Genomic DNA, 10,120 nt, shown 5'->3' on the forward strand with positions numbered 1-10,120 from the left:
GGGAATATAGTCGATTCTATTGTAATAATGTTGGATGGTGCTAGATGGTTAATAGATTTCTCATGGTGATCACTTCTTTAAGTATATAAATGTTGAAGAACTATGGTATATACCTGAAACTAATATATCATATGATAGCTATGTTCTAATAAAAATCTTTAAAAAGAAAACGAGAGAGAGGAGGAGAGAGAGAGAGAGAGAGAGAGAGAGAGAGAGAGAAATAAAGAGAAATAAGCAAAAGAATACTGAAAGAAAGTTCCTTCTGGGACCTGCTGTATTCAGTAGAAATGCTTGCAAGAGCAGACACAGAAAACTTGCAGAACAGTGGCTAAAACAAATAGGAATTTATTTTTCTCACATAACAAGAAATCTGAGGAAAACAGCTGCTGGTGTTGGTTTGCCCATTCATTGATGCTATCAAAGCACCAGATTCTTTACTTCTCACTATGTTACCCTTCCTTCCTTATGCTTGTCACCTCACGTCCTCAATTGGCTGCTACAACTCTAGACATCACTTCAACATTCAAGACAGAAGAGGTAAGTAATGGTAGCAGACACATCTGTGTCTTCAACAAACTTCTGCTTCTAGGTCACACAGCCACTCTAATTGTGAGGAAGGTTGGGCAGAGGATAGGAGAGTCGGGATTGGTGTGGGGTTAGTCAAAAAACAGTGTCTGCCATACATTAGTTGAACCAATATGTGGAAAGTCAACGTCCAACCTCCTTCCCTGGGTAGGACCTGCCAAGCTGAACAATGGTGTCAATTTCATTCATTCATTCATTATGTCTGTTTAATCTATCTATCTATCTATCTATCTATCTATCTATCTATCTATCTATCTATCTATCTATCATCTATCATCCACTTACTTATTTTCACACATTTCCCACCCACCTCCCTTTTGCCAACCACTAGCTTATTCTATATATCTATGGGTCTGTTTCTGTTGTGTTTTGTGTATTCATTTGTTTTGTTTCTTTTTCAGAGTCCACGTATATAAGAAATCATATGGCATTTGTCTTTCTCTGACTTATTTCACTTAGCATAATACCCTCTAGGTATCCATGTTGTTGCAGATGGCAAGATTTTATTCTTTATGGTGTTAATTTTATGTTGAATTGGCCATCAAGTCAGTGAAGTACCGCACCACTGAGTGAATTCTTATGTATTTTCTTTGGTTGAACTATAAGCACATTTTATTGTTGTTGTTCTGTTTATGTCACTGTCAAACATGACATTCACCACAAAGATGCATTAGACATACTTGATGCCACTTAGCTGTATAAATGTCCAACATGACTTTGTTGTGTCTTTAAAGAGCAGTTTTATGGTTATTGCAAGTGCCTTGAAGATTCTGTTTCCTGCTCAGCAGCTATAGATGCAACACATGAAATTGGAAAGTATAATCACTACTGAATTTTGTTACTGATTTATTACTGCAAATAAACCCATGCCAGTTCCTTTCTGAAATAGTTAGAGATGGCCTCAAACTTAACAAATGCCTACTGACACACAGAACAGTTTTTGGCATCCCCTCTCTATCCCGTCAGTCAGTTTCTGGGGCTCACAGAACCACACTTGCTCCTTAATAACGAGTACCATGAAGGTGTATGATGTTGGACAAAGCACCATGCAAGGTGTGATTACTAAGAAGATAAACAGCCTGTGACAGAGCTGCCAGTGAGGGTCCTGCACAGGAACTGGAGGAAACCATTCTGTTATTTTACCTGTACAGAGTGTAAAGAAATGAGGACTTTCTGGACGTTATAAGATAGATTCCATGGGAGCCATGATAGTAATGTCAACTGGCACATAAGGGGAACGAATGCCTTTAGGGTGTGAGCAGAATGCTCAAACCCGCAGAAATGTCAGACATGACTGCAGGAGATGATAAGCATAAGGATTCCACCCTGTAAAGACTATATAAGCTGAACATGTCAGACAGATGATGCTCAAGCCTGATCAGAGAGCATCATGAATGGGTGCTCTGAGAGCAGAAGACTATGACCTTCTGTCCATTGTAGCCACTGGTTGGGAACTGATATGAAACCATCCACACTGCCGGTCAACAGAGCTTGCTTTGCAGACGCTAAGGACTTTCATCCATTCGCTCTGTTGCGTAAGACTGTACCTTCCCTCTCTGTGTGTTGTGTGTTAACCTGAATGGACACCTGATTGATTTATCTGAGAAGGTTACACTTAATAAACCTGGCAGTGTGGAGATACAAATGCGTTTAAGAATGTTACTTCAGTAGCTGCTTTCCTTGCTCATGACATTATCGTATGTGAAGCCTGAGGGTGATGTGCACAAGAGAGCTCCATTTTATATTTCCGAGTCTACTCTTGTTATAGTTTGGCTGTGAACCAGAGATGCTGCTAGGATTAGGTTGAGCTGTGAGAAGCAAAAAGTCCTGAAAACAGTAGTGGCTTAACCAAGACAGAAGTTGATTTCTCTCACATAGAACCCCAGGGCTAGAGCGGTGTTTAACAGTGTCAGGGATCCAGCCTCAACATGGCTCTTTCCTCTCAGGTCCAATATGACTGCCTGAGTTCCAGCTTTCATGTTTTCATCCAATCAGCAGGAAGGAGGAAAGGGAAAGAAAGGAAGGGGAAAGAAATAAAACGTGGTTAGATGAGTTAAATATATGTAAAGTACTTCAAATATTTCTGGTACTTAGTAAGTACCACAAGAGGTCTATTGGTGGGATAGATTATCTCAAGTTCTTCCAACTGTTTTATCATAACTGCTATTTTATTTATTTTTAATTAATTAATTAATTAATTTTTAATTGAAGAAATTATTTAAATTCCTCCCCCACCCCCTCTACCTCCCTCCTTCCCCTTACCCTCTGATAACCACTAGTCCATTGTCCGTGCGCCTCTGTTTGTCCTGTTCATTTGTTGCTTTTAGGTTTATATCTCACATATAAGTGGTATCATGTGATTTTCAACTTTTTCTGTCTGGTTTATTTCACTTAGTATAATTATTTCAAGGTCTATCCATGTTGTCGCAAATGGCAGTATATTATCTCTTCTTATGGCGGTATATATGTACCACAGCTTCTTTAGCCAATTATCTATCATAGGATACTTCAGTTGCTTCCATGTCCTGGCCACTGTGAATAATGCTGCTATGAACATTGGTGTGCAAATATCTTTTCAGATATGAGTTTTCAAGCATTTGAGGTAAATACCCAGCAGAGGGATTGCTGGATCATATGGTAGATCGATTTTTAGTTTTCTGAGGGAACTCAATATACTGTTTTCCTTAGTGTCTGTACCAATTTGCAGTCCCACCAACAGTGTATGAGGGTTCCAATTTCTCCACATCCTCTCCAGCATTTGTTACTTCCAGCATTACTTCTCCTGTTGATTATAGCTATTCTAATAGGTATGAGATGGTATCTCATTGTGGTTTTGATTTGCATTTTCCTAATAGCTAGCGAGTTGAGCATCTTTTCATATATTTCTTGGCCATTTGTATGTCCTCCAGGGAGAAGGTCTGTTCAGGTCCTCTGCCCATTTTTTGATTGGATCGTTTGTATTTTTGTTGTTATTGAGTTGTATGAGTTCTTTGAATATTTTGGATATTAGGCCCTTATTGGAGGCGTTGCTTGCAAATATATTTTCCCATTTGAATGGTTGTCTCTTTACCTTGTTGATGGTTTCTTTTGCTAAGCAGAAGCTTTTTAGTTTGATGTAGTCCCATTCATTTCTTTTTGCTTTTACTTCTCTTGCCTTTGAGGTCAAATTTGTAAAATCCTCTTTAAGTCCAAGGTCTTTGAGTTTAGTTCCTATGTTTTCTTCTATGCGTTTTATTGTTTCAGGTCTTATATTTAGGTCCTTAATCCCTTTTGAATTACTTTTGGTGTGTGGTGATAGACAACAGTCTAGTTTCGTTCTTTTGCAGGTGGCTTTCCAGTTTTCCCAGCCTTGCCTTGTTCCTGATCTTAGAGGGAAGGTTTTTAGTTTTTCACCATTAAGTATAATGTTGGCTGAGGGTTTGTCATAGATGGCCTTTATTATGTTAAGGTACTTTCCTTCTATACCGGTTTTGTGAATTGTTTTGATCATAAATGGATGCCGTATCTTGTCGAAGGCTTTTTCTGCATCTATTGATATGATCATATGATTCTTATTTTTTAATTTGTTTATGTGGTGTATCACATTAATTGATTTGCATATGTTGAACCATCCCTCTGCGTCTGGCATGAAGCACTTGATGGTGGGGTATAATCTTTTTAATATACTGCTGTATTCGGTTCACTAGTATCTTATTTAGGATTTTTGCATCTGTGTTCATGAGAGATATTGGTCTGTAATTTTCTTTTTTTGTGTTATCTTTACCAGGTTTTGGTATCAGGGTGATATTGGCCTCATAAAATGAATTGGGAAATATTGCCTCCTCCTTGTTTTTTTTGGAGAGTTTGAGGAGAATAGGTATTAATTTTTGAATGTTTGGTAGAATTCACTGGTGAAGCCATCTGGTCCTGGACTTTTACTTTTTGGTAGGTTTTTAATGATCGTTTCAATTTCCATACTGCTGATCGGTCTATTTAGTTTTTCCAGTTCTTTTTGATTCAGTCTCGGAAGGTTGTATTTTTCTAAGTATTGGTCCATTTCTTCTAGGTTATTAAATTTGGTGTTATATACTTTTTCATAATATTCCTGTATGATCCTTTATATTTCTGCAGTGTCAGTTGCAATTTCCCCTTTCATCCCTGTTTTGTTTATTTGTGTCCTTTCTCTTTTTTCTTTAGTGAGTCTAGTCAGGGGTTTGTCAATTTTATTAACCTTTTAAAAAAAACCAGCTGTTTGTTGCATTGATATTTTCTACTGTTTATTTTGTTTTCAGTTTCATTTATTTCTGCTCAAATTTTGATTATTTCTTTCGTTCTGCTGATTATGCTTCATTTGTTCTTCCTTTTCTAGTTTTTTAAGATGAAACATTAGGTTATTTAACTGAGCTCGTTCTTGTTTTTGGAGGTAGGCCTGTAATGATATGAATTTCCTCTTATGATCACTTTTCCTGTGTCTCAAAAGTTTTGATATGTCGTACTATCATTATCATTTGTTTCTATGTATCTCTTGATCTCTCTTTTTATTTCTTCCCTGATCCAGTTATTCTTTAGTAGCATGTTGTTTAATCTCCATGTATTTGTGGTTCTTTCTGATTTCTTTTTGCAGTTGATCTCTAGTTTCAAAGCATTATGATCAGAGAATATGGTTGGTATGATTTCACTGTCTTATATTCGTTGAGGCTATGTCTGTGTTCCAGTATGTGGTCGATCCTTGAGACTGTTCCACGTGTGCTAGAGAAGAATGTATAAGCAGCTCTTTTGGGATAGAAGGCTCTGTAAATGTGAATTATGTTCAGTTGATCGAATGTGTCATTTAAGGATGTGATTTCCTTATTGATTTTCTGTTTGGATGATCTGTCCATATCTGACAGTGGGGTATTTAGATCCCCTACTATGATGGTGTTTTGGTCTGTTTCTCCCTTTAGTTCTGTTAGTAATTGCTTTATATATTTCAGGGCTCCCTGATTGGGAGCATAGATATTAATAAGTGTTCTATCTTCTTTGTTCAGGATTCCCTTTATCATTATGAAGTATCCCTCAGTATCTTTTTTTACATTTTTTATTTCGAAGTCTATTTCATCTGATATTAGTACTGCTACTCCCGCTTTTCTCTGAATGCCATTTGCTTGAAATATCATTTTCCACCCTTTCACTTTAAGTCTATATTTGTCTTTGGATCTGAGATGTGTCTTTTGGAGGCAGCAGATGTTTGGGTTTTGCTTTTTGGTCCAACCTGCAACTCTGTGCCTTTTTATTGGTGAGTTCAATCCATTTACATTTAGAGTGATTATTGAAATATGAGGTCTTCTTATAGTCATTTTATCTTCTGCTTTCTGGTAGCTCAGTGTTTCCATTGATTCCTTGTCCTTGTGTTTCTGTTTTCTTTATTTTGGTTAGCTTTTGTGGGTTTTGCTTCTGGTCCTTCTTGTTTTATGTTATATATAACAGTTCTGAATCTTTGGTGTGTGGTTACCATTACAAATATGTAAAAGATAGTTATATATATATATATACAGTCGTACCTTTTCTTCTGCGTGTTTTTTTTTGGAATCTCCATTCCCCTTTGTGAATTTGGATCTTTGAATCCTCCCCTTTTCAGTCATTGTTGTCTCATTTTTTCCTTATGTATGTTGAATGTTCATTACTATCTTGCTGTAGCAAATCTGTTCTTATTTTTAAGCTTATAATGTTGTGTTCCTAGTAAGGGTTGCACTCCTCTGCTTCTATCAGACTACTAGTCACCTTACTCCTAATTATGGATTTTTTTTTGGTCATTTTGTTTTAGGCGAGCTGACCCCTTTCAGTATTTTCTGTAGTGCAGGCCTTGTAGTGAAGAATTCCCTCAATTTTTGTATGTCTGGAAAGGTCTTTATTTCTCCTTCATATCTAAAGGAGAACTTAGCTGGATACATTATTCTTGGCTGGTAGTTCCCCTCACTTAATAGTTTGAATATTTGATTCCACTCCTGTCTGGCTTGTGAGGTTTGTGCTGAGAATCTGATGATAACCTAATGGGTTTTCCTTTATAGGTTACTGTCTTCTTTTTTATGGCTGCCCTGAGAATTCTGTCTTTGTTGTTGATTTTCGATAATTTTAATACAATATGTCTTGGTGAAGGCTTTTTTAGGTTGAGATATTTGGGTGTTCTATTGACTTCTTGAATTCCAAGCTCCAGCTCATTTCTCAGATTTGGGAAATTCTTGTCAACTATTTCGCTGTGTCCAGGAAGTGGTAAATCCTGCCATGTCCAGTGCAGCTCTGGAAAATAAACCTGAGTGGGAACGGTGGGAGATTGAGAAAAGAAAGAAGACAGAAAGCCTGGATCAGGAGGTCCAATATCCACTGATGATGGAATAGTGGCACAGTTTTATTTGTGTTAGAGCATACGATTGCTAACTAAAATAAAATTATCCCCACCCAACCTACACACCCTGCTATAACCTTTTGCATTTCTGTCAGTACTGCATGTTTTCCCATCAATTCATACTTCCCTATTTTTAGGAGGGTTCTTAGAGGTGAGGAAACCCTTCGTTGACCTCACAGATTGCAAGGACTTTGTCAGCTTGCAACCCGCTCTCCACTCTAATTGTCTGAAAATGCTTTCTAATCCCTGCTCCTTTCCCTCCCATTCGAGAATGCCCATTATTCTTATGTTTCCTCTCCTGATGGTATCAGTTAGTTCTTGAATTTCTCTTTTATTACTTTTCGTTCTTCAGTTTCTCTCTTCTTCCTTCTGATTTATTTCTAGATTTTTGTCTTCGATATCACTGATCTTTTCCTCCATTTGGTTGACTCTATTTCCCAAGCTTGCTATTTCATTTTTCAACTCTTGCAATGTGTTCTTCATCTCCAGAAGTTCTTTTGGTTCTTTTTGAGGGTCTCAATCTCCTTGATAAAGAACTCATTCTGCTCATCTAGTTGTTTTTTAAATCCTGAAATTGTTGATATGATTCATTTTGGATCTCACTGAGTTTTTTCAGAAGTACCATCCGGAATTCTCTGTCATTTAAGTTGCATATTTCTATGTCTGTAAGCTTATTTTCTGGAGATTTTTCTCTTTCTTTTTGAGATGCCTTGTCACCTTGGTTGTTCACGGTATTTAATGGACTGGGCATTAATGGAAGTGTATTCTCTTGTTTTTCCAGAAAGAAGATTTATTATATAATGGCCCCTAGCTTGTTGCTAAGAAGGTGTTTTTCTTTCGGTTTCCAGTAGGTAGCGTCTAAGCCTCCTGGATCTCTGCTTTTTATAAAGTCTTAATAATGTCTTTTTTTTTTTATAGATGTTTAATCACACTCGCTACCCTCAGTCTCAGTTCCTGTCAGTGTTAGCGACAGTTTTGGTAGCATTTGCTCAGATTCCCCTGGAGCTCGGCAGTATTCTGTCTCAGAAGGTATGGGAGGAGGGGCCCTCTGCGTCGAGGGATAGGGGCTGTGGCTCAGCCTCGGTTTTGCAACCAGGACTGGTAAAAATCAACTGTTGGTTCTCTGCCGTCTCTGCTTTTCTGTCATCCCCGTTTCTCTACCGTCTGCCCTAATGACTGGGCACTGCCGTCTGCTGGTGGAGCTCACAGCACTCCCAGGCAGGGCTGTTTGGGGAAGTCACCACACCTTTTCCCCTCCCTCTCCTCCTACAGGGAGCTCCAGTGGCTCGGAGAGGCAGCTTTTTTGTTTCTCCCAGTCCACCACCCAACATCTGGGATTCTGAGCTACCTGTGGTAGCTCTTATGCTCAGATCCCACGCTCAGATGTGCTTTTGTGCAGTTTGGGTGTTTTTCATTGAGTTTTAGATGTTCAGCTTATTGTTGTTTCAAGGGGAGAGATCTGGGGACATCTTTCCCTCTGTCATGTTTCTGACCTCATAATTGTTTTTTCAAATACACTGTTTCATATTTATGTTTTTTGAAGGTGAAGTGGAATTTCAGATGTTTAGAGTGGGAGTTTTTCAATTTCCATTTCCCAGAGTTACAGTAATAAATTCAAATGTCATACCCGGGGCAAGTGAAATCACCATAGAAACTTTTTTGGTTTTCTCGTTTAATGTTATCACAACCCATCACCCTAGATACTTTCTCCTCCACAAACCTCAACATTCAAAAATCACCCTTCTTATTAGATTAGGTTTTCATAATTAAACATCACTATTGATCCTGTATCTCAAATTTCCTCACATGAAGAATTCTTCAATATTGTCCATTGTCCAAAGTGTTTCATTGGAGCCTAGAGTGTCTCCAGATAGATCTAACATTGTGACAGATCTGGAAGGAGGACATTTGAGCTATTTGTGCTGTCCTATAAGAGGATCTGGTTTGCTCTTTAGAGCAAAGCTCCTTAAAGTCAAAGATGAATTGAAGGAGTAGGTGTGTTGAAGTGTCCTCATTCTGTATGTACTGACAGAAATGTGTTCTTTATATTTATAAGCTCTTTGTCTTGGTGATTCCGTTTGGCTTGATTCCCAGCACTTTAAAACTGCATAAGTTGAGGGTTTGCCAAGATTATTTCTATAGCCCATAGCTCCTCTATTTGTTAGAATTGAACTGTTTTTGATGCTTCTTTAACCTCTTTTGTAATTTTATTAACTTAGTAGCAGGCTTATCATGTTTTTGGGATTCTGATATTCTCACATCTAATGAGCCATGGTCAGACAAGACACCATGTCTTCATCCTCCCTGGCTTCAATTTGCTAGCAGTTTCTCCTGTAGACGTTTCTGCTTCCAATAAAAGCTACTCAGAGAGAGCTTACATTTTTTTTTTTTCGGAGAAAGACTGTAAACTCTACTCTGCCTGTCCACTATGGTAGCTGCTAGTCGTGTGTAGCTATAATAATTTAAATTTAAATAATTTAAAATTAAACAAAAATTTCAGGCCTTTAGCTGTACTAGCCACTAATGTTGTCAGTGGGTAAGAGTCATATGTAGCTAGTGGCTACTCAACTGGACAGATCAGATATAGAACATTTCCATCAGAGCAGAAAGTTCTATTGGATAGCCCTCCTCCAAACGTTCTCTGATGTTCACACTCAATTTACAGATTCTTGGACCCTCTGCTTCCGTAGACCCTCTTTTTTCCAAGGTCGATGATGTTGAAGGTTTGCCTTGTGTTGGTAGGCTTTCTTTATATTCAATTATTTAAAAATATATCTTAGGGTTTATTTGGCCACAGAACAATGAATAGTATATTTTCATAGCTGCTTTTAAACACATAGTCAAACCACAGAAGCACTGGTGCTGCCAAAGCCTCTACATTTGGCCATATTTGTTTTGACTCCTGTCCTTTTGTATGCCTAAAATTGTTAATGAATTCCCTTTCTTGTTCTAAGGCTAGATTCCACTGTTGGCCTCTAGGTGGAGTAGGATACTATTTAATATCCTCCAGCTTTAAAGAACACCATTTTAAATTCAGATTCTTAACAATGGGTTATCTGTTTTTTTTTCCTTGAAATCTTAGAAAACTTCTGATGAGAATTAAAAACGCTCCACAGTTTTAATTCTCTACAGTAGTCTAATAAAAAAGGGAAAGGAAAGAGTTGCTAGATCATT

The sequence above is a fragment of the Pteropus medius genome, unplaced genomic scaffold (assembly GCF_902729225.1).
Source record: "Pteropus medius unplaced genomic scaffold, Ma_sr-lr_union100, whole genome shotgun sequence".
Classification (NCBI taxonomy): Eukaryota; Metazoa; Chordata; class Mammalia; order Chiroptera; family Pteropodidae; genus Pteropus; species Pteropus medius.